This window comes from Thermobia domestica, chromosome 15, assembly GCF_964235325.1.
Source record: "Thermobia domestica chromosome 15, izTheDome1.hap1.1, whole genome shotgun sequence".
NCBI lineage: Eukaryota > Metazoa > Arthropoda > Insecta > Zygentoma > Lepismatidae > Thermobia > Thermobia domestica.
This window is the reverse complement of record NC_137468.1, coordinates 4,956,169-4,984,140: the sequence shown is the minus strand read 5'-3', so window position 1 is coordinate 4,984,140 and position 27,972 is coordinate 4,956,169. Positions and strand designations below refer to the sequence as shown.

The following is a 27,972-nucleotide window of genomic DNA, read 5'->3' as shown; positions in this document are numbered from 1 at the left end:
AAAGTGGGAGGAAACGGGAGAACCCAGAGAAACCCCACGCACACGATGTTTGTCCACCACAAAGTCCACTTGGCGGGGGCTGGGATCGAACCCGGGACCCCAAGCACCAGAGGTGAACGCTCTACCACTGAGCCACCGCGGCCCCTTATATGTAATTGAAGTAACTACCCAGAATATAAGTAACTACCCGTACATTTAAGACTATTCTTAACTTCTGAAAATTGGGGAATAATTGATTTTTACAGGATAAATATACACTGATGGTTACTGAAATCATGAAACTCCTATGCATTACTATACTAATTTTTGGGACTTAGTTAACAGTCAACATTCGCGCATTATGAGAGATTTGTGTTAGTGCTGTATTGGGTGACGAGTAGTACCGGTTTATGAGTGTAAACGAGATATTGGTGGTGTAAAACTTCTCCGATTTTCAAAGAAGGCAAATTGTGGATCGCCATTAGCTGGAGTAATATATCCACGACTATCAGTGCGTTAGATGTATCGGAAGCAACAGTTATAAAGGTCATTATAGCATTCAGAACTCATGATAAGACATCAGCAGAAAAGAAGAATAAAATCAAACCAAACCGCTTGGCATAACAGCCCATTTTGAGGACTTAAGCCTGCTCCAGCGCCATCTGTTAGCGACAGGTTGAACTACGTCCAGTCTAACAAGAAACACGTGGCCAGTGCGCTGTGCCGCCCTCTTAAACAAGCGTATCAAGAGCTTTCTAGACCTGGTGGTCGTCACATCTCTTATTCTCGTGAATTCCCCAGTTTGCCTCACGACGTTAAGTGGACGCCGAAAACTGGGAAGCACCGGCTGGGGAACTGAACCCGGGACCATGTGGACGTGAGTCCAACGTCCTAACCACTAGACTATGGTGTTCCCCAGAGAAGAATAATACTGGGGGGAATCAAGCCTAGCTGACAGGGATAGTGAACATTGAAGAAGATTGTCACAGAATCGAAGTTATGCGGCACAACTGACTGTAGAATCCAATCATCACCTGGTACGACCTTCTTGTAAAATCACAGTCTGACGAGAACTGCGTAATCGCAACACTCGCGGTTAGGTCACGATTTCGAAACCTTTGATCACCTCCTTGAACGCAGTTCCGCGAAAAAAAAAAAAATGTCGAGAACATGGATCGCGCCGATGATTAGAAGAGAGTAGTATGATCCGTGAGTTGTGTTTCTCCTTCCGATCAGTCACATGTAAAACAATAGGTCGGGTTTATTTAAGATCCGACGCACTAAGAGACATATGCTACGAACTTTTTCCTATCGTTGAAATATGGTAGAAGCTTTCTGCTGATGTGAGCCACTTCTCATAAGACGAATTACTGCCAGTGATTATGTAAACAGATGCATCCTATTGCACCCTAATAACCGTGACAATCCGCCAATACAAGCTGCTAGCATTCAGCTTTCAATGCTCTTCCACTGGGAATCGAACACGGGACAACGTGTATCAAAGACGTGATCGATAGCCTCTAGAACGGGAAGGTCTAGTTTACCGACTGGAACATTATTGAACATCTATAATAAACTTTAGAGCACTTCCTCCTCCATCATTGCTATGCACTATATGAAGAATTATTAACCATTCTTCTGCAAGGGGCCGCAGTGGCTCAGTGGTAGAGCGATCACCTCTGGTGCATGGGGTCCCTGATTCGATCCCAGCTTGCACTAAGTGAATTTTGTAGTGGAAGAACAATATGTGTGGGGTTTCCCTCGGGGTTCTCCCGTCTCCTCCCACTTTCTTCATTCCACCATTCCATTCATTTCTCATCATCATCTTTAGCCTAACCGGCATAACCGTGGGACGTAAAACAAAGTTTCAATTTCACTCCTCTGCAAACGATTCATGAGTTACATTTCTCAATTGCGTGACGAATATAAGCCGTACAACAGGATACAACTGGTCCAACGCCATACTAATAACGTAAATTAAATAAGGTGTCTCTATTGTTTTGATAATTATATGCCTACATGAACTGAAATGAAGATGCTGACATACGAATTGGAGATGTTAAGATTCGCTAACGGACGAAGACGGTGCCATCCATTAAAACAGTCCTTGCGCCACATAAGAATAACGCAGTAAAATAAAAACTTCTTTCCTTAATTTTCAACATTTACTGGAAGTTTCTTCAACAAATGAAACATATTTCCATAAACACTGTCCTTTAGGAGGGGTGCTGGAAAAGTTTCTGCGAACTACTACAAATAGTGAGGCTACTGTTTCACTATTATAAAGTTCGAAAGAACAGACGGTTTTATGTTTACGTTATCTCTGATCGTTTGTTTAGGCTTATTCGTTTATTTTCACAGCACTCTGAAGTAGTTTTCAGTGAAACATGAAAATTTCTCGTGGACACTTTCAGGTAATGATTATTTACGATTTCAAATGTAGTTTAACACCAAACACCGAATGTTGATCCTGTGCGTAAAATGATTGAGAGAGATTTTAATGCGACATCCTTGAACATTTGACATAAAAGCCATAGATAAAATTCTGCATGGTCACCTAAAAGGAAACTTTCAATCCGCTGAATCGCACACAATCTGACAGAGGCTCAAAAATAGGTTCATGTCAATTGGTATACTACATCTTACAGGGGACGAAATTTGAATCTATTCATACAAACTCAATAAAAGTTGTTCGTTTCAAAAAAGCTGTCAATTGGTTCTTTCTTCGATTTAGCAGATCGAAGAACTGTAAATGCTGAATGGTATACAACAATTTCTTTGTCAGAGTTCATCAATGAGTAGTGTAAAGTAAATACACATGGTTGCATCATTCTTTACCAAGACAACGCCAGTTCCCACTCAGCACACCCAATTGCTGATTTTTTATCCAGTAAAAATGTCGAACTAATGGCCCCCATTATCCGTCCTAACTTGACATATCACCTAATGACTTCTTTTTGCTGTTACACATGAAAAATACGATGCGTGGTGGGCAATTTGTATCGCCTAAAGCAGCTATCGACACATTTCGAAGTGTGTGTTTTGTGGTAGCAGCCTCACAGTGCAAAAGAAAAATGCTTTCAAAATTGGGTTGAGCGTATGGAAAAGTGTATTGATCTTAAAGGTAAATACCCTGGAAAACAATAAAGTTATTTCCAGAATAACATATCTTTTTTTTTATTAATTGCAAAAACTTTTCCAGCAGTCCTCGTACATATGGAAGTACTATATACATTTTATTATAGTCAAATATTTCAAAAACTGCGTAACTGGACTGATGATAAAAGTTGGGAGCCTAACTTGAGTAGTAGAAAATGGATCGATCTGGAACACCTTCGGACAACATTAGCCAACTCAGGAGCCCCTGGGAAATTGAGCACCTTACATCGTGAAACCACGGTCTTTTACGACCTCCATTTTAGGGGTGAATTTATTCCCTTTTATGAGCACTTTTTAGGGGGTGTACTCGTTCTCTTTTATAACCACTTTTTAAGGGTGAACTCGTTCCCTTTTATGAGCATATTTTCCAACCCCTACGAACATCACACAGTAGAGCAGATAACATAAGACTCGTTCCCTTTTATGAACACTTTTTCAGGGGTGAACTCGTTCTCTTTTATGAGCACATTTTAAGGGTGAACTCGTTTCCTTTTATGAGCATATTTTCCAACCCCTATGTTAACATAGCAGATAACACATAAGATTACGAACACATAGCAGAACATAAGACTACGTAACATAGCAAGGGTGTACTCGTTCCCTTTTATGAGCACTTTTTCAACCCTTACTTTAACATAGCAGATAACACATAAGATTACGAACACATAGAAGAGCAGATAACACATAAGAGTACCTAACATAACAAGGATGTATTCATTTCCTTTTATGAGCATATTTTTCAACCCTTATTTTAACATAGCAGAAATTACACTGAGACTATGAACACACAGCAGAGCATAAGACTATGTAACATAGAAGAGCTAATACAAGAGTATGGCTTATTTTCCAACCCTTATTTTAACATAGCAGAAATTACACTGAGACTACGAACACATAGAAGAGACTACGTAACATAGCAGGGGTGGACTCGTTCTCTTTTATGAGCACATTATGAACACACAGCAGATACATAAGACTCGTTCCACCCCTATTTGAACATAGCACAGCTAATAAAAGAGTATGGCACATTTTTCAACCCTTATTTTAACATAACGAAACATAGCGAAGATTAAACACAGTCTATTTTAAGGGGTGAACTCGTTCCCTTTTATGAGCATATTTTTCAACCCCTATTTTAACATAGCAGATAACACATAAGACTACATAACATAGCAGGCCTCCATTTTAGGGGTGAACTCGTTCTCTTTTATAAGCATATTTTTCAACCCCTATTTTAACAACAGAAATGACATAAGAATACGTAACATAGCAGATAACTCATTCCAACCCTTGTTTTAACATAACGAGCAAAGATTACAATCGAACACCCACGGTCTACAGATAATCATTTTAGAGGGTGTATTCATTCATTCTCTTTGATGACCATTTTTTCCACCCCTAATTGAAATTACATAGCAGAGCAGATAATACATAAGATTCGTTCCCTTTTATGAGCACTTTTTAGGGGGTGTACTCGTTCTCTTTTATGATTACTTTTTCAACCCCTATTTGAACATTTTAACATAGCAGAAATTTATGAACACATTCTCCACCCCTATTTTAACGTAGCACTGATTTCGTTCCCAACCCTTAATTTAACATAGCAGAAATGACACAAGCATGTCCCCAAACTACTGACCATCGTGAACAAAGGTCAAACTCAAAAGCGAAACAACATATCGAGGTGCTGTTTCCACATTTAGCAATTGGTCATCAACTACTGACCATCGAGGTCAAAGGTCAAAACTCGAAAACTGAGCCACATTTAGAAATTGGTCATCAGGTACTACATGTCCCAAAATTAGTGGCCATCGAGGTCAAAGGTCAAAATACTTAAAACCCAATAACTCGAAAACGGAGCTACACATTGAGGTGGTGTTTCCACATTTTGCAATTGGTCATCAACTAGTACAAGTTCCAAAATAATGACCATCGAGGTCAAAGGTCAAAATACTTAAAACCTAATAACTCGAAAACTGAGCAAAATATTGAGGTGCTGCTTCCTCATTTAGCAACTGGTCATCAACTACTATAAGTTCCAAAAATAATAACCATCAAGGTCAAAGGTCAAAATACTTAAAACCTAATAACTCTTAAACGGAGCAACGTATTGAAGTGCTATTTCCAAATCTAGTAATAGATCATCAACTAGTACAAGTTCCAAAATAATGATCATCAAGGTCAAAGGTCAACATACTTAAAACCTAATAACTCGAAAACGGAGCCAAATATCGAAGTGGTGTTTCCACATTTAGCAATAGATCATCAGGTACTACAAGTTTCAAAAATAATGACGATCGAGGTCAAAGGTCAAAAACTCGAAAATGGACCCACATATTCAGGTGCTGTTTCCAAATCTAGTAATAGATCATCAACTAGTACATGTTTAAAAAAGTACTGACTATCGAGGTCAAAGGTCAAATATTTAAGCCTTAATAACTTGTAAACAGCGTGTCGGATAAATTTGTATGACCTATTCAGTTTTGTACCAAGCAGAGGGAAGTGAAGGATGAATAAATATGACTGGCTTACTTCGAGAAAGAAAGCACTCATGGTCAAGAAATTGGGTAGACCAAAAACACAAAAAGCTGTAACATGCTGAGCTATTTAAAATGGTATTTCCTTGCTTTTTTCGGTTTGGTACAAAAATAAAATAGACTACTCACAATTTATTCCCTTGATTATTTGAATAGCACAAAAAGGTATAAAAGGCTGAGTTAGTTAAAATAGACCTTCTTCGCCTTCGCTTGGTACAAAACTAAATACTCCATCCGAATTTATTTCTTCGTTTATTTGAATATTATAAAATGTTATAAAAAATGATCATTCAAAAGCTATCCCTTCGTAAATAGTACAAAATGGTCCTTTTTCGCTTTTTCTAGTTAGTACAAATTTATTCTTTTGTTTATTTAAATAAAATGAATGTTAATTTTTTTTCTCGTGGGTATAAAACGTAGAACGCCTAAATTTATTATTTCGTTAATTGGAGTGGTACAAAAGTTCTTTTTTTGCTTTTTTCTGGTTAGTACAAGTATATTCCTTTGTTTATTAAAAATTTCAAAATGGTATAAAATGCTGAGTTAGTTAAACTGGCAATTCTCGTTGGTGAAAAATTGAATTTATCCCTTCGCTTCTTTAAATAGTACAACATGGTCAAGAAATTCTGATCTATTTAAAATGGTATTTCCTTGCTTTTTTGTTTGTTACAAATATTACAAAAAGGTATAAAATTCTAAGCCAGTTAAAAATGGTTCTCGTTGGTACAAAAGGAAATAGGACACCTCCAATAAATTGATTATTTTTTTAAAAATGTCTTCGCTTTTCTGGTCAGTACAAATTTATACCTTCGTTTATTTTTTTCTGCTTGGTACCAAAACTAAATAATCCATCCAAATTTGAGTATTACAAAATGATATAAAATTCTGAGTCCATGTTCGCTTTCTCCAATTTATCCCTTTGTTTGTTTAAATAATACAACATGCATTAGAAATTCTGAAATAGATAAAAATGGCATTTCTCGTTGGTACCACTCAAATATATTCCTTCGTTTATTTAAATAGTTAAAATGGACCTTCTTCGCTTTTTTTTATAAATTCTGAGCTAGTTAAAAGGGCATTTCTCCTTGGGTACAAAATGGAATAGATCACTTAAATTTATCTCTTTGTTTATTTAAATAGTTAATATGGCATATCTTTGCTTTCTTTCTTGTTAGTCCATTCAAATTAATTTTTGCGTTACAGAAATTCTGCGCTAGTTAAAATTGTGTTTGAGCTAGTTAAAATGGTTAGTACAATTTTATTCTTTCGTTTATTTGAGTAGTACAAAATGGTATAAAATACTCAGCTAGCTAAAATGGTTCTATGTTTGGTATAAAAAGTAGAACACTCAAATTGGTTCTTTCGTTCATTGGACTAGTACAAAGGTACCTTCTTCGATTTTTCTGTTTAGTACAAAAAACAGGCCACTCAAATTTATTCCATCGTTTGTTTAAATAGTACAAAAAGGTACAGAAATTCTCAGTTAGTTAAAATGGGCCTTCTTCGCTTTTTTCTGGTCAGTACAATTTTGTTCTTTTGTTTATTTGTGTAGTACACTCATATTTATGCCTTCGTTTATTAGACTAGTCAACATGACCCTTTTTTGCTTTTTCCTTTTGTTTGTTGAAATAATACAAAATGGTATAAAATACTCAGCTAGTTAAAATGATCCTCTTTAGAGTTGACACAAATTATAAGTCCTTTGTTTATTTGAAAACTCCAAAATGGTGCAATATTCTTTGTTTTTTCTCGGTGGTACAAAACTAAATATTCCATTGTTTATTTGAGTAGTAAAATTATATAAAATAGTTCTTTTTTGCCTTTTTTAGACCAATCAAATTAAGACCCAGTTAAAAATGACATTTCTCGTTGGTACAAAATTGAATAGGTCATTCAAATTTATCCTTTCGTTTATTTAAATAGTTAAAATGGCATATCTTTGCTTTCTTTCTCGAAGTAAGCCAGTCATATTTATTCATCCTTCACTTCTCTCTGCTTGGTACAAAACTGAATAGGTCATACAAATTTATCCGACACGCTGTTTACAAGTTATTAAGGCTTAAATATTTGACCTTTGACCTCGATAGTCAGTACTTTTTTAAACATGTACTAGTTGATGATCTATTACTAGATTTGGAAACAGCACCTGAATATGTGGGTCCATTTTCGAGTTTTTGACCTTTGACCTCGATGGTCATTATTTTTGAAACTTGTAGTACCTGATGATCTATTGCTAAATGTGGAAACATATAACACACCATTTTCTTTGGTTATGTCTTAACATCAAAATAAATAAATATATCCTGGTTGAACGAAGCCAATTATAACAAACCGTTTTATTTTATAATTATTTAAACTTAATGTTAGGTTATGTTAGCTCTTGCCAATTATAACAGCCTAAATATTATGGTATTTGGAGAAAGAGGAAAAAAAATTCAATTCAAACATGCGCAACAAATTTTATCAAAAGATTTCAGATTCTTGTTGAGTGGCTAATCGGAATGAAAGACGACTCGACGTCATTAACTTAAATGAAAAAAAATATCAAACTCACATATTCTTAACTCTATGAGCAGTATTCGAAATTATAGAATTGAAATTTTATCGTGATTGTTTATTTGTGCCAATCAGCCAACAGTTACATTGTATCAATTATCAGGAGTAACAGAATAATGTTTGTCAAATATTTGCCTTCATCGCAGTATATTCAAATCACTTACGAGATTATGTTATTACATTAACTTAATATAAACATTGTATCAATTCTCAAGTTTTAATATCTTTACGATACATATTCAGTTCGTGATCACTCAAAAACTAATGGTCCATACGCTCTAGTTACTCATTTAACAAAATGACATTATTATTACTAAGATGATTATTAAGTAGACGTTCATTGTTTATAACCCTGTCATTAATTTAAATGATGCGACAACATAAGCCCTACATGACTGCTACTACATTTTCATTGTACTTTAGGACAAGTAAGTAGCATATATCAACCGTACATAATGCAACTACAAGATAAAAAAAAATCTACTATTAATGAGATGATATATTTACAAATGAAAAAAAAATGCTCTACTTCTACTTCTCTACGCCAGGGTTTACATATCTTATGAGAGATTAGAACGTCATTATCAACATTATTATCACTTTTAACTTCACAATATAATGTCATTAATTTTCAAGAGCAATGGACACATGATAAATTTCAGATTGTGTTTAAGAACGACAAATTGAATAAATGTAAGTACGTATATGTTTATCAATAAAGTTGAACATCAGCCAGCTATGTTGACTTCCGATGAGGCAAATATGTAAGAAATTCCATAATGCGTTAATGGCACCCTTAAACTAAATATGTGCCCAAGACAGTCTTCCACGGAAGCATATTCGAACAATATTTTTTTTTAAATAAAGAAAACTACAACTGGAGGTTAGCTGAAATCTGCACAGACCAAGTGTGCACTTGCATATCATGAGACAACAGCAATGAACACGGTACATTTACTATCCTAATTTACCGAAACCCTTTCACATTTAAGATCCAAGTTATATATATACGAAATCACGTTCAGAATATAATTTCTTAACCTACATAAAGCCCTAACCTACGCAATTGAAATACATGTTTAAAAAAAATATATATCGCGAAACAAAATAACAGGACATTATTTTACCGTAAGCACACAAGTTCAATTTACGTAACCTAAGCAGGCAATCAAAGTATGCATTTCCCACAATATATCACGAGACAAAATAAAAAGACATTATTTAACCGTAAACGCACAAGTTCAATTTTACCTAACCTAAACAAGCAATCAAAGTATACATTTCCCGGAATATATCACAAGACAAAATAACATGACACTATTTAACCGTAAACGCACAATCTGATTTCCTAACCTAACAATCAAGATAGCTGTATGTTGTGGGACACGTTCAATTTAAATCTTACCTAACCTAAGCAACCTAAACACATGATTTAATGAGGCACACGTTCAAAGTGACATTTCAGAGTGAAAATATTACTTAATCTAGCACTAAGAAAGAAATGTATCAATTCTGACATGGCACAATATTAGAGGCACATTAATATCAAGCGGTGCGCTCAAAGTAAAATTCACCAACAATTTTCAATGTTGATCACACATGCTTATAATATCTTTTTATTGAGTGGAAACGAGATGAGCTGTCTAAACGCGTAACGCCTTTTGCTTTAACTACACATATTTATTTCGAAGCACTCCATTTGGTGAATTAGTGAGTCTGTTTATGATCGGAACAATAAGAAAATAAAATAAAATGGATAGAGATTACCAAATTAATGGAGGTTCCTACAAATAGTCCTCTCGGTCCTTGTCACCTGGATCTTTGGCTTCACAGGACGGAATAGGTTAGCAAACCTATTTACTCACACGTTGCAATCAATCTCCTCGGGTATTAGTTCCACGTCCTATTAAATATGGGACTTGGTCCCATTATCCGATGAGATGAACTCCAACAACCCTACTTTCTGCCCATTACTTTATATCACTCGTAATGGCGGAAGTAATACTCGATGGCTTTTGGCCAAAACTTGTTTCAATGAATTTTTACTTCGGTCAGACTCCTCAGTGTTTCTTTTCTTCCAAAATAACTTAGGTTAAGACCAATTAGCAATTTATACTAGGTTAACTTCCAAAATTCTACACTTTTGGTTACGAAATTTCTAAATTTTGAGGAGCCGACTTAAGCCATCGTTCTTCTTACACTGTAAAACGGCATTTCACTGCGTCATCATCCTCGCGTAACCAGACCTTAATAATAGCGGTTTTTATATTGCATAGTCGACTACGAACAAAAACAAATTTATATTCCTTCTGTTATTATACAAAACCCTAGATAAATAAGCAATCGTTTTACCTATTAAATAACATCTCTCAAGTATTGGAAGTAATCATGTAATGAAGTTTTAAAACTCACCTAGTTAGTTCTTGCAATCGTTCCCGTTGCTGTAGCAACGATTTCCTACAATTTGGTTGCAGCATCGCCATTTTGACGATGTTAGGTTCACGTATAGCGATTCAAATGCCCTCTCGCGGTCGTAACCGAAATAATCGCTATGTTCTTAACAAAAGAACGACGAAAAACAACAAAATAGCATGAGAAGTTAAATTTTCTTCAGCCAAAACTTGTTTTGGATTGATATTTCTATAGATAAGGTAAATTAGAGTAAAAGTGTAAATTAAATTTTCACTATATTAAGCTATAACATGAGTGGAATTATTACAGTAACGCGAAACAATTGTAGAAAGAAACAATTCGAAATTTTCGTGGTAAATTATTGGTGTGTTTGCGTATCTCATATGTGTTTTGCATATCGCATATAAAACTAATAACCCTTTTGTGCCATTTATTTCATTGGCAACGAAACAAATTAACATCAAAACGAATCTTTGGAGGCACTCGGGTGCAGTATTACAATACACGAACCAACTTTAACGCTGTATAAACAACCGGTACACATTACAATACGGGTAAACATTACAATCCGGGAGCCAACTCAAATAAAATGTAAACAACCGTTAATCGGTCTGTTACATTTTTCCCGGCGGCTTTAAGAAAAAAAAATTAACTACTTAAAACATTAACATTTAAAATTTTTTTTATTATTATTTTTTTTATTTTATTTTTTACTTTTTTTATGACTATTTAAAGTCTTTTAACAATTCTTCTCTCTTTTCTGGAGAGCAATTGAACAATTTTACATTTGATAAATTTTGAGTCGGCACTTCTCTTCCCTCCAAATCTTTTAAAGAAACGGAGTTGTGATGTACTTTCGTCACAACAAAAGGCCCCGTGAACACAGGCATGTACTTATGTGTGACCTTTTTAAATGCATCCGATTGAAAATGGGTTTTAACCATCACCAAGTCAATTTCCTTAATTTCAATCACATTATTTCGCGACTTTCGTTTTCGTTTTGATAACAAACGGGGTTCCACCTGAATATGCCGTTTAGAATTTTCTACTGTTTTCAATTCAGAAGGCCATGGAAATTTTTCTCGAAATCTATCAGCAGCCGAGAAAGAAATGAACACCTCAGCAGGCGTACATCCAATGGTACTATTATAAGAATAGTTTTATAGGTCTTGTGCAACTTTTAGCACTGTTTTCCACTTAGTATGGTTATGGCTGCACAATAATCGAATAATTCGATTGAGTTCTCGATGCGAACGTTCCACGATGCCATTCCCAGAAGGGTTGTATGGCGAGACCAAAATGTGCTGAATTTGGTGATCATTACAGTAAGTCTTCCACGTGTTCGAGAGGAACTGTGGGCCCTGGTCGGATATAATAAAATTTGGATAAGGGAAGAGGTAAAAATATTCCTTTTCTAACGTCCGAACAATCTCAGCAGTTGTGGCGGTCCTTAAAGGTAAATAGCACAGAAACCTTGAATAGACATCAACAATTGAGAGGATGTAGTAGAATCCACAGCTACATGGCAATTTCCTCACGAGATCGATGCATAATTTGGAATGTGGCTTATCTGCCTCAATATGCAGATCCTCACGAGCGATGATTCTATTGGAGAACTTCGTTCGGGCACACAATTCACAATTATTGATGGTTTTTGTCCTTTTCAGAAAAACAATTCTTGAACTAATTTCAAACATTTGCTACACCAAAATGCCCCGTTTCATGAACTTTCCTAATCGTTCTATCAATTAATGACTCCGGGATTACCAGCAGCCAATGTTTCGTTTTTAAATTTTGGACATATACCAAATTATTTACTAGCCGAATTCGAGATTCAACATCGTCTGACATTTTCGCTTTTAATTCATTACAGTACTTATCACCCGCTTGCATTTGCATCAACTCATTTACAGTGAACCACGCACTTTCATCATAACAAATCAAATTAACATGATACTCTTCAGGTTCGGCAGGGAGTTCTGGAGTATTGCGACTTAATATGTCGGCTATTTTATTGTCCACTCCCTTAATGTGCTCGAACCGAAGATCGAACCTCTGTAACTTTAACAAAATTTTTGTGGTTCGGGAATCTAAGTTCTGTAACGTAAAAGCGTATGTTACTGCGCTGTTGTCACATGGACCGTAACTTTTCTACCTAAAATATAATACGAGAAATGCTCGCATAAAAACAATACTGCTAGTAACTCCAATTGGAAGATCGAATAGGAAACCTCATATAACTTTAATTTTCTACTTGCATATCCGATAACGAGAAGCTCTCCAGTATCATCATACTGAGCCAGATAGCCAGCCAAATTTTCTAGCGACGCATCTGAAAATAAGTGAAACGGTTGGTCGAAATTAGGTTGACTGAGCGCTGGAGGCTCACTCAACAATTCTCTCAATTGTTGGAATCTATTCAGCAATTCCTCAGTTAGACAATATTTCTTATCTTTCTTTAACAAATCGAAAAATGGCGCTGTTAGAGCGGCAAACTGAGGAATGAATTTACTTCGCCAAGAAAGAATGCCTAAGGAGGACCGAAGTTTCTTCTTAGTTTTCGGTATCGGAAAGTACTTTATCGCTTCGTTTTGTTTGGGATTCGGCTTTAATTCCTTCCCATTCACAATGTGTCCCAAAAATAAAATTTCAGACTTGACGAACTGACATTTAAAATTTAGCGCAAAATTTCCAAAGGTTAGAATTTCAAAAAGTTGTTCTAAATGAGTAACGTGTTCTTCTAACTTAGAACTAAAGCACATCACCAATCGTAAAGAGAAGTGAACCTATTAATAGTTCAGCCTTAAATTTTAGCTATAATTACCGGTATACTTTAAATGTATACTGGAAACAAGTCGAGCTTAGCCGCACGAAAAGAATTTTAAAAAAAAATTCCAAATATTATAAATGAAGAGATTCAGTTCAGTTCTTGTATTCAGGATACATTTTATTTATATTTCGATTCGCGGTACTTCCTTCAGAACAAAGTACGTTGATAAATTTTAAACAAGGCAGTACAAAATCACTTCGTCTCGGAATGAATGCATTTTAATTTCAAAATATTATCTCGAGGAGAGAAGTTCAGTTGAGCACTCATCACTTTCCTTTAATGACAACTGCTCAATCTGTTTTTCCGCATTAAGACCAACATAGCTGACAAAATGGGAAACTTTATTGTTATTATCATTATTATTACTAACCAGCTTCGCTGCAACAAAAGAATACGGCGATATACGAAGATGTGATTGTAGTCCCTATTAGTACGGTTGAAAAAGACAGAGGAATTACTGGACCCAAAAGGAATTAATTGACAGGTAGGTTATACTGTTAGATTATACATTTCTGATACTGCATACTATACTGATACGTGAACAAATCCTGAATATTCAAAGTTAGTCTTAATAATCCCTTTTCAAAAAGAAAATATCCTTTTCCGCGAGTTTAACTTTTTTTTTTTTTTTTTTTAAGCTGAAATTATCATTCCCACTGACTAAACGAATTTGACTCAACTTGCCGTTCTTCTACACAATTTCAATTCTTAGGTTCAATAAAGCCACTAAAAGAGAAGTTTATAGATCAAGATTCTAAATTCCCATTTTGTTATTGAATATCTATATAATCTTTTACCTCCTACATAATTCACAAAACATCATGCACACAAATTAAACTACTAGAAACACAAAAAAAGGAAAAGAAAACAAAAGGCAGGGTTACAAATTCAGTTGTAGGAGGAGCTAATACAGCCGGTGATATCTTTGCCTGTCTTATCCTACGGAGTGCTTCTAGCTACTTGCAACAGTGTTTTCCGATTAACGTATGTCTCCGTCCCTGGCTAGAGCAATTCCCTATTAGCCACCTAAACAGCTTCGATCTATTAGGTATCCCATTAGGGTTTCTTACATCTTTTCTCCCTTTTCGAAATCTATCCATTCTTTTGTCATCAATATCAAAAGGAGTATCAACATCGTCACTACTTAGCATATGAAGCTTTATATTCTTCACTCGACTACCATTCGCTATCCTATCATACTTCTTTCTTTCACAATAAACATACCCGAAAGAGCTATCATTAGCCTTATCATGCATTATCTGGGGCTCACATAACAAATATTTATTGGCACATATCCTATACCTACTACTAAATACTAAATCTAAATCTAAATCTACGTCTACATCTACTTCATCATAATCCTCAGTCTCATTAGTTACATCATCATTAATAACATTTAAATGAGAACTAAGTTCAGGCGCTTCTAATGCAGCCATATCATTTTGTGAATTATTATTTATCTTATCTAAGACATCACAACAATTATTATTTGCTAATTGTAAATCTGTGCCTTCAACACTATCAGTTTCACATAACCCCATAGCTCTGATTTCTAGTTTAGTAGTAGCGAGTTCCATTACTTCATCATTCTTAACCGTTGATACTGGTGACATTTCTGTTCGAAAAACTAACTTAGTAGACGATAATTCATTTTTCAGCACTTTCATCTCATATGAATATTCATGCTTAAGAGCTTTCACCTCAGAAATTACTTCACCGAATAACTCATCCATAGTACTGACTATGCGTTGTTGGCATGGAACACAAACCCAGCATGAATCTACTTTAATACTTTGTTCAACTCCGGGCTGTGATAGTTTCAAACAGTCAAAGTGAACTTCTTTGCTACAATTCGCACATGCCATCGTTTTTACGTTACTTCGATCTAGGTTTTCTTTACAATAAACACAAACTTGAAATTCCTGATCGTCACTGACAGAATCACTTAACATCATCTATTTACATCATATTAATTGGGTCACGCGTTTAGCAACTCATCATCGTTATATCCACTCATTATTTAGCTTTCATCTCGGTTAGCACACAAAACAGAATACTTTATCAAGTAAGCAAATATCCTAAAGCTGAAGTCGCCAATTTATAACACACCACTTTCTTTGGTTATGTCTTAACATCAAAATAAATAAATATATCCTGGTTGAACGAAGCCAATTATAACAAACCGTTTTATTTTATAATTATTTAAACTTAATGTTAGGTTATGTTAGCTCTTGCCAATTATAACAGCCTAAATATTATGGTATTTGGAGAAAGAGGAAAAAAAATTCAATTCAAACATGCGCAACAAATTTTATCAAAAGATTTCAGATTCTTGTTGAGTGGCTAATCGGAATGAAAGACGACTCGACGTCATTAACTTAAATGAAAAAAAAAAATCAAACTCACATATTCTTAACTCTATAAGCAGTATTCGAAATTATAGAATTAAAATTTTATCGTGATTGTTTATTTGTGCCAATCAGTCAACAGTTACATTGTAACAATTATCAGGAGTAACAGAATAATGTTTGTCAAATATTTGCCTTCATCGCAGTATATTCAAATCACTTACGAGATTATGTTATTACATTAACTTAATATAAACATTGTATCAATTCTCAAGTTTTAATATCTTTACGATACATATTCAGTTCGTGATCACTCAAGAACTAATGGTCCATACGCTCTAGTTACTCATTTAACAAAATGACATTATTATTACTAAGATGATTATTAAGTAGACGTTCATTGTTTATAACCCTGTCATTAATTTAAATGATGCGACAACATAAGCCCTACATGACTGCTACTACATTCTCATTGTACTTTAGGACAAGTAAGTAGCATATATCAACCGTACATAATGCAACTACAAGATAAAAAAAAAAATCTACTATTAATGAGATGATATATTTACAAATGAAAAAAAAATGCTCTACTTCTACTTCTCTACGCCAGGGTTTACATATCTTATGAGAGATTAGAACGTCATTATCAACATTATTATCACTTTTAACTTCACAATATAATGTCATTAATTTTCAAGAGCAATGGACACATGATAAATTTCAGATTGTGTTTAAGAACGACAAATTGAATAAATGTAAGTACGTATATGTTTATCAATAAAGTTGAACATCAGCCAGTTATGTTGACTTCCGATGAATCAAATATGTAAGAAATTCCATAATGCGTTAATGGCACCCTTAAACTAAATATGTGCCCAAGACAGTCTTCCACGGAAGCATATTCGAACAATATTTTTTTTTTTAAATAAAGAAAACTACAACTGGAGGTTAGCTGAAATCTGCACAGACCAAGTGTGCACTTGCATATCATGAGACAACAGCAATGAACACGGTACATTTACTATCCTAATTTACCGAAACCCTTTCACATTTAAGATCCAAGTTATATATATACGAAATCACGTTCAGAATATAATTTCTTAACCTACATAAAGCCCTAACCTACGCAATTGAAATACATGTTTAAAAAAAATATATATCGCGAAACAAAATAACAGGACATTATTTTACCGTAAGCACACAAGTTCAATTTACGTAACCTAAGCAGGCAATCAAAGTATGCATTTCCCACAATATATCACGAGACAAAATAAAAAGACATTATTTAACCGTAAACGCACAAGTTCAATTTTACCTAACCTAAACAAGCAATCAAAGTATACATTTCCCGGAATATATCACAAGACAAAATAACATGACACTATTTAACCGTAAACGCACAATCTGATTTCCTAACCTAACAATCAAGATAGCTGTATGTTGTGGGACACGTTCAATTTAAATCTTACCTAACCTAAGCAACCTAAACACATGATTTAATGAGGCACACGTTCAAAGTGACATTTCAGAGTGAAAATATTACTTAATCTAGCACTAAGAAAGAAATGTATCAATTCTGACATGGCACAATATTAGAGGCACATTAATATCAAGCGGTGCGCTCAAAGTAAAATTCACCAACAATTTTCAATGTTGATCACACATGCTTATAATATCTTTTTATTGAGTGGAAACGAGATGAGCTGTCTAAACGCGTAACGCCTTTTGCTTTAACTACACATATTTATTTCGAAGCACTCCATTTGGTGAATTAGTGAGTCTGTTTATGATCGGAACAATAAGAAAATAAAATAAAATGGATAGAGATTACCAAATTAATGGAGGTTCCTACAAATAGTCCTCTCGGTCCTTGTCACCTGGATCTTTGGCTTCACAGGACGGAATAGGTTAGCAAACCTATTTACTCACACGTTGCAATCAATCTCCTCGGGTATTAGTTCCACGTCCTATTAAATATGGGACTTGGTCCCATTATCCGATGAGATGAACTCCAACAACCCTACTTCCTGCCCATTACTTTATATCACTCGTAATGGCGGAAGTAATACTCGATGGCTTTTGGCCAAAACTTGTTTCAATGAATTTTTACTTCGGTCAGACTCCTCAGTGTTTCTTTTCTTCCAAAATAACTTAGGTTAAGACCAATTAGCAATTTATACTAGGTTAACTTCCAAAATTCTACACTTTTGGTTACGAAATTTCTAAATTTTGAGGAGCCGACTTAAGCCATCGTTCTTCTTACACTGTAAAACGGCATTTCACTGCGTCATCATCCTCGCGTAACCAGACCTTAATAATAGCGGTTTTTATATTGCATAGTCGACTACGAACAAAAACAAATTTATATTCCTTCTGTTATTATACAAAACCCTAGATAAATAAGCAATCGTTTTACCTATTAAATAACATCTCTCAAGTATTGGAAGTAATCATGTAATGAAGTTTTAAAACTCACCTAGTTAGTTCTTGCAATCGTTCCCGTTGCTGTAGCAACGATTTCCTACAATTTGGTTGCAGCATCGCCATTTTGACGATGTTAGGTTCACGTATAGCGATTCAAATGCCCTCTCGCGGTCGTAACCGAAATAATCGCTATGTTCTTAACAAAAGAACGACGAAAAACAACAAAATAGCATGAGAAGTTAAATTTTCTTCAGCCAAAACTTGTTTTGGATTGATATTTCTATAGATAAGGTAAATTAGAGTAAAAGTGTAAATTAAATTTTCACTATATTAAGCTATAACATGAGTGGAATTATTACAGTAACGCGAAACAATTGTAGAAAGAAACAATTCGAAATTTTCGTGGTAAATTATTGGTGTGTTTGCGTATCTCATATGTGTTTTGCATATCGCATTATAACATACCGTTCTCAGGGTATTGAAAAAAAAAATTCAAGATTATATTAAACTTAATGTTCAGGTTGCGTTAGCTCTAGCAAAACAGAAGGAAGACAATATAATAAAGTTATTATCTATCATCAGAAGATTTCCAAATTCTTGTTTTGTGGCCAACCAAGAAATAAGGGTTAACATTGTCCAGCTTAATTAGTATATATATATAAAGAAAATAAGCAATTAGAACTGTCTAAGTTCAAGTTTATAAATTGCATTTGAAATCATAAAGTCAAATTCTCAAGACTAGTTTATTTGTGCCATTAATTAACGATTACATTATAATAGATTTAAAAAAAAATGTGTCATTAAACATTTGCCTCCATCATGGTATCTCAAAGATACTTTATCGACATTTTATATGGAAATATGTTATCATAGTAGTTTAACATATTCGTATTATCAGACATGATTCTCAACGTTGATACATATAGGAAATTCTTAATACTAAAACAAAATTGGCGATCCATCCTCTCTACTTCTATATTTCTAAATAAACATCTTAATTGAGCGTTCATTCTTTATAGTATCCCTGTCGTATATCAAATGAAATACAAATATAGGCCATATCATTACTACTACAACGTCATTCTTTTAACTTCAATTGAATAAGTAGCATTATTACTTCACATTAGCCTATGCATCATTTTCATAACACATATAACGTGGAAAACATTGCTATCAATGAAGAATGAAGTATTTACAAATGTATATTGAGTGAAAGAAAAGAAGACAAAAAAAAAATCTACTCGACAGGTTCAAACATTAGAACGCCTTTCCAACTATTATTATTTTAACTTATTATTGTTTCTGTTCATGATCAGTTAAGCTTGAAGAGGGATGGATACGCGTAAGGAATCATATTCTAATTGGGGAAGCAAGTTGAGACATATTCCAACGTCACTAGTTTCGATGAGGCAAAATATATGTTTAATGGATTGAATAGGCACGTAATTATCATCATGGCACGTTCAAAGTAAACATCTACCTACCGAAGAAAGAAAAAAAAACGTTGCACGCGGTGATAGTTTTAGAAATAATGATATTAAATCCAAAGGTATGTCCAAATAAAATTTCACCGGATCAGCACAGACCGATATCAACATCAAAGAATACGTTAACTCTTAAATTTTCCTAACCTACGATACTAAATATATGTTGCGAAAACAATGTGACAAGACATATGAAAGAGAATTTTAAATTACGAGCATGTTACGAGATACTATAAAAAGGGCACGTCACTAAATACTAAAACACGTTCAAAGTACAATTTTTCCGATTTCACACATATTGCGCATGTAGAAATGTATTACAAATCAATATTAAAGAGCACACGATGAAATATGGAAAGCGCACATACAAAATATATTACGAAATAATATTAAAAGGACACACGACAAAATATGGAAAAACACGTTCGAAGTACAATTGTTACTGGCTCTACACTTACGATATACTTCTCCCTAACCTACACAAATGTATTTTATTTATTTATTTATTTATTTTTTTTTTAAATAACAGTAGTATATATATATAAATGAAAACACTCTCAAAGAAATTTCATCATCATTAACATTTACCAATGACATACGTTACGGAGCATCTAATATTCTAACATAAACCGTCAAGTTATCACAAGTGCGTTCAAAATGAAGTTCACCCCGGCAAAACAAAATATATCACATGACAAAATAAAAGGCACATATTAGATTTGAAATCACAGGCAAAATTAAATTCTCTAACCTAACCAAAATATTATGGGACACATCTTCTTTAAATTCAGATTTAACCTACCTACAGACACATATTAGATTCGAAAGCACAGACAAAATTTAATTTCCTAACCTAGCCGACATAAATATTCTGGTTCGCACATTTAAGTTTGACCTAACCTAACCTACAGCAAATATTCCACAAAATAAAACATCATCAAGGGACATGCGTTTAACTGAGCTTACCTAACCTAAACATTCAAAGATCTTAAAGTACATTACTATAGAAGAGTGCGTGCAAAGTAAAGGTTTACCGTATCAACACACAAGATTTTCAGGTTCACGTATCAAGTACATAAGATTTCATACTTCGATCATACATGCTTATGGCATGCAATCATTTGTACATGAATGGACTATGATAATGAGCTTGAAAGACGCGTAACGCTTTTCGATTTAACTACGCATAGTAATCTTGAAGCACTTCATGATTGAACAAGGAAAAAAAAAAACAAAGAAAAGATATTACCAGTTAGGAAGTTCCACAGGTTATGCAAGTCCAATCTTTCAGTTCAATAGGCAGATTTCGTATGCCCACTTCTTAAAATCCAAAAATTGATTCCACTGGATCACCAGTTCGATACCCTACAGTCGTAGGAGACCGTCCGTGTGGCCCATTGTCGTCAACTTTGAAAAATTACATCCCCTTTGCCATCACTATACTTCACCAGTAATGGCGGAGATGGTATTTGGCGGCCCTGGGCCTAAATGTGTTTAAGTTAATTTTGAAGTCAGGCTCCTCGGTTAATTTCTTCACTTTCTAATTGTCTCGGTTCACCAAAAGATTAGAATTTAGATAAGGTTAACTTCCCGAATATATACTTTAGCTATCAAATTTCCAAATTTAAAGGAGCCTAACTCAGACCGCCTTCTACGTTCTTTACTTCATGGTGGTCAACTACGTCATCTTAGTCGCGTCACCAGACCTTAATAAGCGCGGTTTTAATATTACATAATCGCCTACGAACTAAAACAAATTTATATGTCTTCTGTTACTATACAAAACCCTATTCAAATAAGCAGTCATTCTATCTATTAAATGACATTTCCTAATTATCAGAAATAACCACATAACAGAAATTTCAAACTCACCTAACCACGTCTTGAAAATAGTTCCCGTTGCGATGACGACCGCTGTTCTCACTGTTTAAACAGGTCGCCATTTGTAAAATAGATGCCCGCATAGCGATTTAAGCGCCCTCTTGTAATGATAGCCAGACTGAGTAACAAATGAACATCAGAATGAGTAACAGATGAACATCAGAGTGCATAAAAAAAAAAACGATGGGTAGTATCACGTGAATAATTGACAGAAATACGTATATGAGGTAAAGTGAAAGTGTAGACTAGTTTTTACTATATTAAACTATGAATAGAATTATTACAGTAACGCGAAACAGTTGTAGAAAGAAACAGTTCGAAGTTTTAGTGGTAAATTATTGTTGTGTTTGCATATCTCTCATATAAAACTGATCACCTTTTGTGCCATTTATTTCATTGGCAACGAAACAAATTAACATCAAAACAAATCTTCGGAGGCACTCAGGTGCAGTATTACAATACACGAACCAACTTTAACACTGCGTAAACCACCGGTAAACATTAAAATACGGAAACCAACCCAAACAGAAATGTAACCGGTAATCGGTCGGTTACATTTTTCCCGGCGGCTTTAAGAAAAAAAAATTTTTTTTTAACTACTTAAAACATTTCAACAAATTATATCTCTCTTTTTTTTTATATAACTATTTAAAATCTTTTAATAATTCTCCTCTCTTTTCTGGAGAACAGTTGAACAATTTTACGTTCGATAAATTTTGAGTCGGCACTTCTCTCCCCTCCAAATCTTTTAAAGAAACAGAGTTATGATGCACTCGAGTCACAACAAAAGGCCCCGTGAATACAGGCATGTACTTATGTGTGACCTTCTTAAACGCATCCGATTGAAAATGGGTTTTGACCATAACCAAATCCATTTCCTTAATTTCAATCACATTATTTTGCGACTTTCGCTTTCGTTTTGATAACAAACGGGGCTCCACCTGAATATGCCGTTTAGAATTTTCTACTGTTTTCAGTTCAGACGGCCATGGAAATTTTTCTCGAAATCTATCGGTAGCTGAAAAAGAAATGAACACCTCGGCAGGCGTGCATCCAATGGTGCTATTATAAGAATAGTTTAAGAGGTGTTGTGCCGTCTTTAGCACTGTTTTCCACTTAGTGTGGTTATGGCTGCACAATAATCGAATAATTCGGTTGAGTTCTCGATGCGAACGTTCGATAATGCCATTCCCTGAAGGGTTGTACGGCGAGACCAAAATATGCTGAATTTGGTGATCCTTACAGTAATTCTTCCACGTGTTCGAGAGGAACTGTGGGCCCTGGTCGGATATGATAGAATTTGGGTAAGGGAAGAGATAGAAATATTCCTTTTCTAGAGTCCGAACAATCTCAGCAGCTGTGGCAGTCCTCAACGGCAAATAACATAGAAACCGTGAATAGACATCAACGATTGAGAGGATGTAGTAGAATCCATAACTACATGGCAATTTTCCTACGAGATCTATGCATAATTTGATATGTGGCTTATCTGCCTCAATATGTAGATCCTCACGAGCAATAATTCTATTGGAGAACTTCGTTCGGGCACACAATTCACAATTATTGATGAAATTTTGGAACGTACGTTTTTGTCCTTTCCAGAAAAACAATTCCTGAACTAATTTCAAACATTTACTAACACCAAAATGCCCCGTTTCATGAACCTTCCTAATCGTTCTCTCAATCAATAACTCTGGGATTACTAGCAGCCAACGTTTCGTTTTTGAATTTTGAATATAGACCAAATTATTTACTATACGAATTCGAGAATCGACACTGTCTGACATTTTCGCTTTTAATTCGTTACAGTACTTATCACCCGCTTGCATTTGCATCAACTCATTTACAGTGAACCACGTACTATCATCATAACAAACAAAATTAACAAAATTAACAGAATTAACATGATATTCTTCAGGTTCGGCAGGGAGCTCCGGAGTATTGCGACTCAATATGTCGGCTATTTTATTGTCCACCCCTTTTATGTGCTCGAACCGAAGATCGAACCTCTGTAACTTCAACAAAATTTTTGTGGTTCGGGGATCTAAGTTCTGTAACGTAAAAGCGTATGTCACTGCGCTGTTGTCACAATGGACCGTGATTTTTCTACCTAAAATATAATATGAGAAATGTTCGCACAGAAACAATACCGCCAGCAACTCCAGTTGAAAAATCGAATAGGAAACTTCATATAACTTTAATTTTCTACTTGCGTATCCGATAACGAGAAGTTCTCCAGTGTCATCATACTGAGCCAGATAACCGGCCAAATTTTCTAGAGACGCATTTGAAAATAGGTGAAACGGTTGGTCGAAATTAGGTTGACTGAGCGCTGGAGGCTCACTCAACAATTCCCTCAATTGTTGGAATCTATTCAGCAATTCCTCAGTTAGACAATATTTCTTGTCTTTCTTTAACAAATCGAAAAACGGCGCTGTTAGAGCGGCGAACTGAGGAATGAATTTTCTCCGCCAAGAAAGAATGCCCAAGAAGGATCTAAGTTTCTTCTTGGTTTTCGGTATCGGAAAGTACTTTATTGCTTCATTATGTTTGGGATTTGGCTTTAATTCCTTCCCATTCACAATGTGTCCCAAAAATAAAATTTCAGACTTGACGAACTGACATTTCTTGAAGTTTAGCGCGAAATTTCCAAAGGTTAGAATTTCAAAAAGTCGTTCTAAATGAATGAAATGCTCATCGAAAGTAGAACTAAAGCACATTAAATCGTCAAGATATACTACAACAAAATGTCTAGTATCTAATCCAAAATATGAATTCATCACATTTTGGAAGATACTAGGACTTGACTTTAAACCCATGGGAAGGACACATAATACATACTGTCGACCTAAATATATGAAGCTTGTGGATGCGAAGGAATCTGGATGCAGTCGAATACCATAATATCCCATTGTAGCATCCATGGAGCTAAAGATTTTAGCTCCAGAGATGCGAGTGAGAATTTCATTAATAGGTTCGACCTGTATTTTAGGACTTACGACCTTTAAGTTCAGTAATCTCAGGTCGATTACAGGCCTAACACCCCCTGAGGATTTTCGCACGCAATGAATTGGGTTGCGATAACTGCTGGGATGTTCCTTAGCTATCCCCAACCTCATCCATTTCTTCAATTCTTCCTCAAACTCTTTTTGCATAGCTTGAGGGATCGGATAGATTTTTCCGACCACGGGTTCTTGGTCTGTCAGTTCTATTTTATAAGGTTCGCATCGGATTGGCTTAGGATATTCGCAAAATAAGTGCTTGAATTTAAGGAGCAAATTTTCTAGTTTTAATTTTGTATCATCATCCAAATCATCACGACCTTTAATATATTCTTCAATTTCTAATTCCGAAATCTCACCATAATCCTTACATTGTTCGCTAGAAAAAGAATTTGGTTAGGTTCACGTAATTCCGAATTAGTATCTAAATGAACAAGGAGTATCTTTGGATAAGAGATATCCAAAGTTACTTCTTCCTCACTATTATTTTTCAAGATTAACTTTCTATTATGACTATCCAAAGTAACTCTAAACTTAGCAAAGAATGGCGAGCCCAATAATAGTCCAGCTTTCATGTCCTTCACGACAAAGACTGGGACATTAAAAAGATTATCTTGTATATTTAAGGTTAATTCAAGCAATCCCTTAACAGGAAAATTATCTTTGCCTGCAAACGCAGTTAAGTGTACACTTGGCACTGGTTTGAGTTTTGCCGAACGAAAGGAATTTTGTAGGTTCTGCCAAATATTATAATTTAAAAGATTTAACTCAGCGCCCGTGTCAAGGATACACTTAATTTGCATTTCCCCCACCTTACAATCTATAGAAGGGGAAGGAAATATCTCGAAATCTTGTTTGGACATATTCCCTTCTTCCTCTTTTAACACAAAATATGTCAGTAATTTCAAGGAAGACTCATTTTCAATCGGCACATTTTCTTTCTCAAAAGAATAAAGTTTACTAACATTTTGATTCGGGGAGAGAAGTTGGTTGGAGCAGCCGTCGTCTCCCCTTAATGACGACTGCTCAACATGTTTTCCGAAACAACTACCGGACTTATTGGTTCCGCAGTCACCGAAGGGTACGGTGGACGTAAAGCGGAAGTGACAGTAGTCACAACAGGTAAGTTTTGGGGAAACGAAGAAGTTACCATAGTAACGGAAGGACCTGGCATCATAACCGGTTTCATATTATTAAAATTGTACATTCCCGGTACCGTGTAAGGTACTGGTACTGGTACACCCCCATACATCGGAACCGGCTGAATACCGTTCACGGGGCTAAAGTTATTATTTCTATTCTTTTCCCATCCTTGTTTTTGGTTTCGATTTCTTTTCCAGTTATTACGGTATGGTCTCCCGTTAGAATTTTGAGGTTTATTTCCGAATTGAAAATTAGAGTTATTTTCTCTTCCCCCACCTTCATTGCCAATCGGCTCGGTCTGTACCGCATTGTCGGTTCGATTAGAGCTATTAGGTAAAAAGAATGTTTTTCTAACCTGTGGTTTTCTAGGTTGAAATTTTTGATTGCCCTGATTTCCTAACGAGGGAGTTGGACTACACTCTAATTCAGCTATTCGTAGCATTAAGTCTTGCACCGTGCTAACTGAGCCTAGTTTCAAAATTTTGGCTTCCTCCTCCGGAAGGCAGTCTAAAATCAGATCTTTTAACTCTTGATCTGAAGGCGAAGTTACAATTGAATTATATCTTTCTACAATGTAACGTACAAAACCTAACAAAGAAGAATGTTTTGACTTATCATATCGTAGCGAGTAAAGGTGGCGCTTTTGTGCCCTCTCTAGTCGCTCCGATATGTATTGAAGCTTAAAAAGCCGCACGAAGTCAGGGAAAGATTTTATCTGAGAGGCAACACTACGGTACCAGATTTTGGCTGACTTTTCCAAAACTCGTCCCACTATATATACACGATCTCGATCTGTGAGAACGTACATACTCATCGTTTGCAAAAGATCATCTAAGAAAATTTGTGCTACCCCTTGCGTTAGTTGACCGTCAAATTTTGGGAAGTGATGAATTTCTTTGAGATACGTGCCAGCTCCCCTTTTATAAGAAGGACTAGTTTCCCAAGGCTTAATCTTTTGATTTAGCTCTAAACTTATTGGATTGTCCTGATCGTTAATGACCAGATCTCTATGGCCACGCTGATTTTCACTAATCCCCGTACGGACCGATTTCTTTGTCCTTTTCGCCTTTTTCAGACGATTAGCTCTGTGAGATTCTTTACAACGGTTTTCAGAATCCGACGAAGACGATGAAGAATAATTCATGTCATTCTCGGTATCATTTGCTAAAACGTCATCAAGTTTGAATACCGGAGTTCTCGGAAGTGCCTTATCATCCTGACCTGATCTACGACTCTCAAAAGGAGTTTCAACTAAATTTAGGTTACCACGACTCTCGATCAGATGTCTCAAAGTTTCGGTATTCCGTTCACATCGCTCACGACTGTGACGGTACGCATCAATTACATCTTTTTCCATTAATTGGATCATATTTGCTGTCTTTTCATTAGCTTCCCGAAGTTGTCTATGTTCCTCAACTTGCCTCTCTTTTACAGTTTGAAATTCACTATTTAATCTTACATTTACTTTACTAATGTCACATTTCAAAATTTCCATATCCTTAGCCAAAGTTTCGACCTTACAATCTACAATTTCTGCAGTTTCTTTACAAATTTTATTTGTGTTTTCTAAGTCCGACCTAATCTTGGTAATTTCGACAGTTAAATTATCTACTTCTTTATCACAGGACTCTTTGACATTTTCTATCGTTTGACCTAACTTTTGATTACTATCTTCTAATTCAGTTCTTAATTGTGACACCTCACGTTTTAAATCACGTTTAACAGCAGATAAATCCTCCTGTACCAAGGAAAGAGATTCTTTAATCGTAACAATATCTACCTTTAAGTCATTCGTATTAGCATCTATTTTACCATTTAACTTGTTTATGTCAGATCTTAAGTCATTGTTACCGGCATCCATTTTACCGCTCATGACTGACATTTCAGTTCTCAAATCACCGCTCATAACTGACATTTCAGTTCTCAAATCCTTAATGATCCCAATTAAAGTTTTAAGTAATGGTCCCCCACCAATTTCGATTTCGGGTACACCTTTCCCTTTCGGATTTTGCACCACAGGTGGTTCAGTTTCTGTATCTAACGCACTATCCAATTTACAGTCGAGACAAACCCATTTATTGTTCGTAGTACGTAGCATTTCCTGTTCCTCCTCAGGAATATTTAAACAACGGATATGGAACCATTGGTCACATGTTTCACAGCGTATGGATACACTGTCACTCGTATTGTTCTTATTATCACAACATTTAAAGTGTT

At 35.2% G+C, this 27,972-nt stretch overlaps 1 protein-coding gene across 2 annotated transcripts in view; it reads right to left on the bottom strand.

Annotated features, from left to right (window-relative positions):
* LOC145672045 (succinate dehydrogenase [ubiquinone] iron-sulfur subunit, mitochondrial-like) overlaps positions 1-27,972 on the bottom strand; it is a 52,428-nt gene that overhangs the window by 13,621 nt on the left and 10,835 nt on the right. The gene's annotated exons all lie outside the window — the stretch shown is intronic.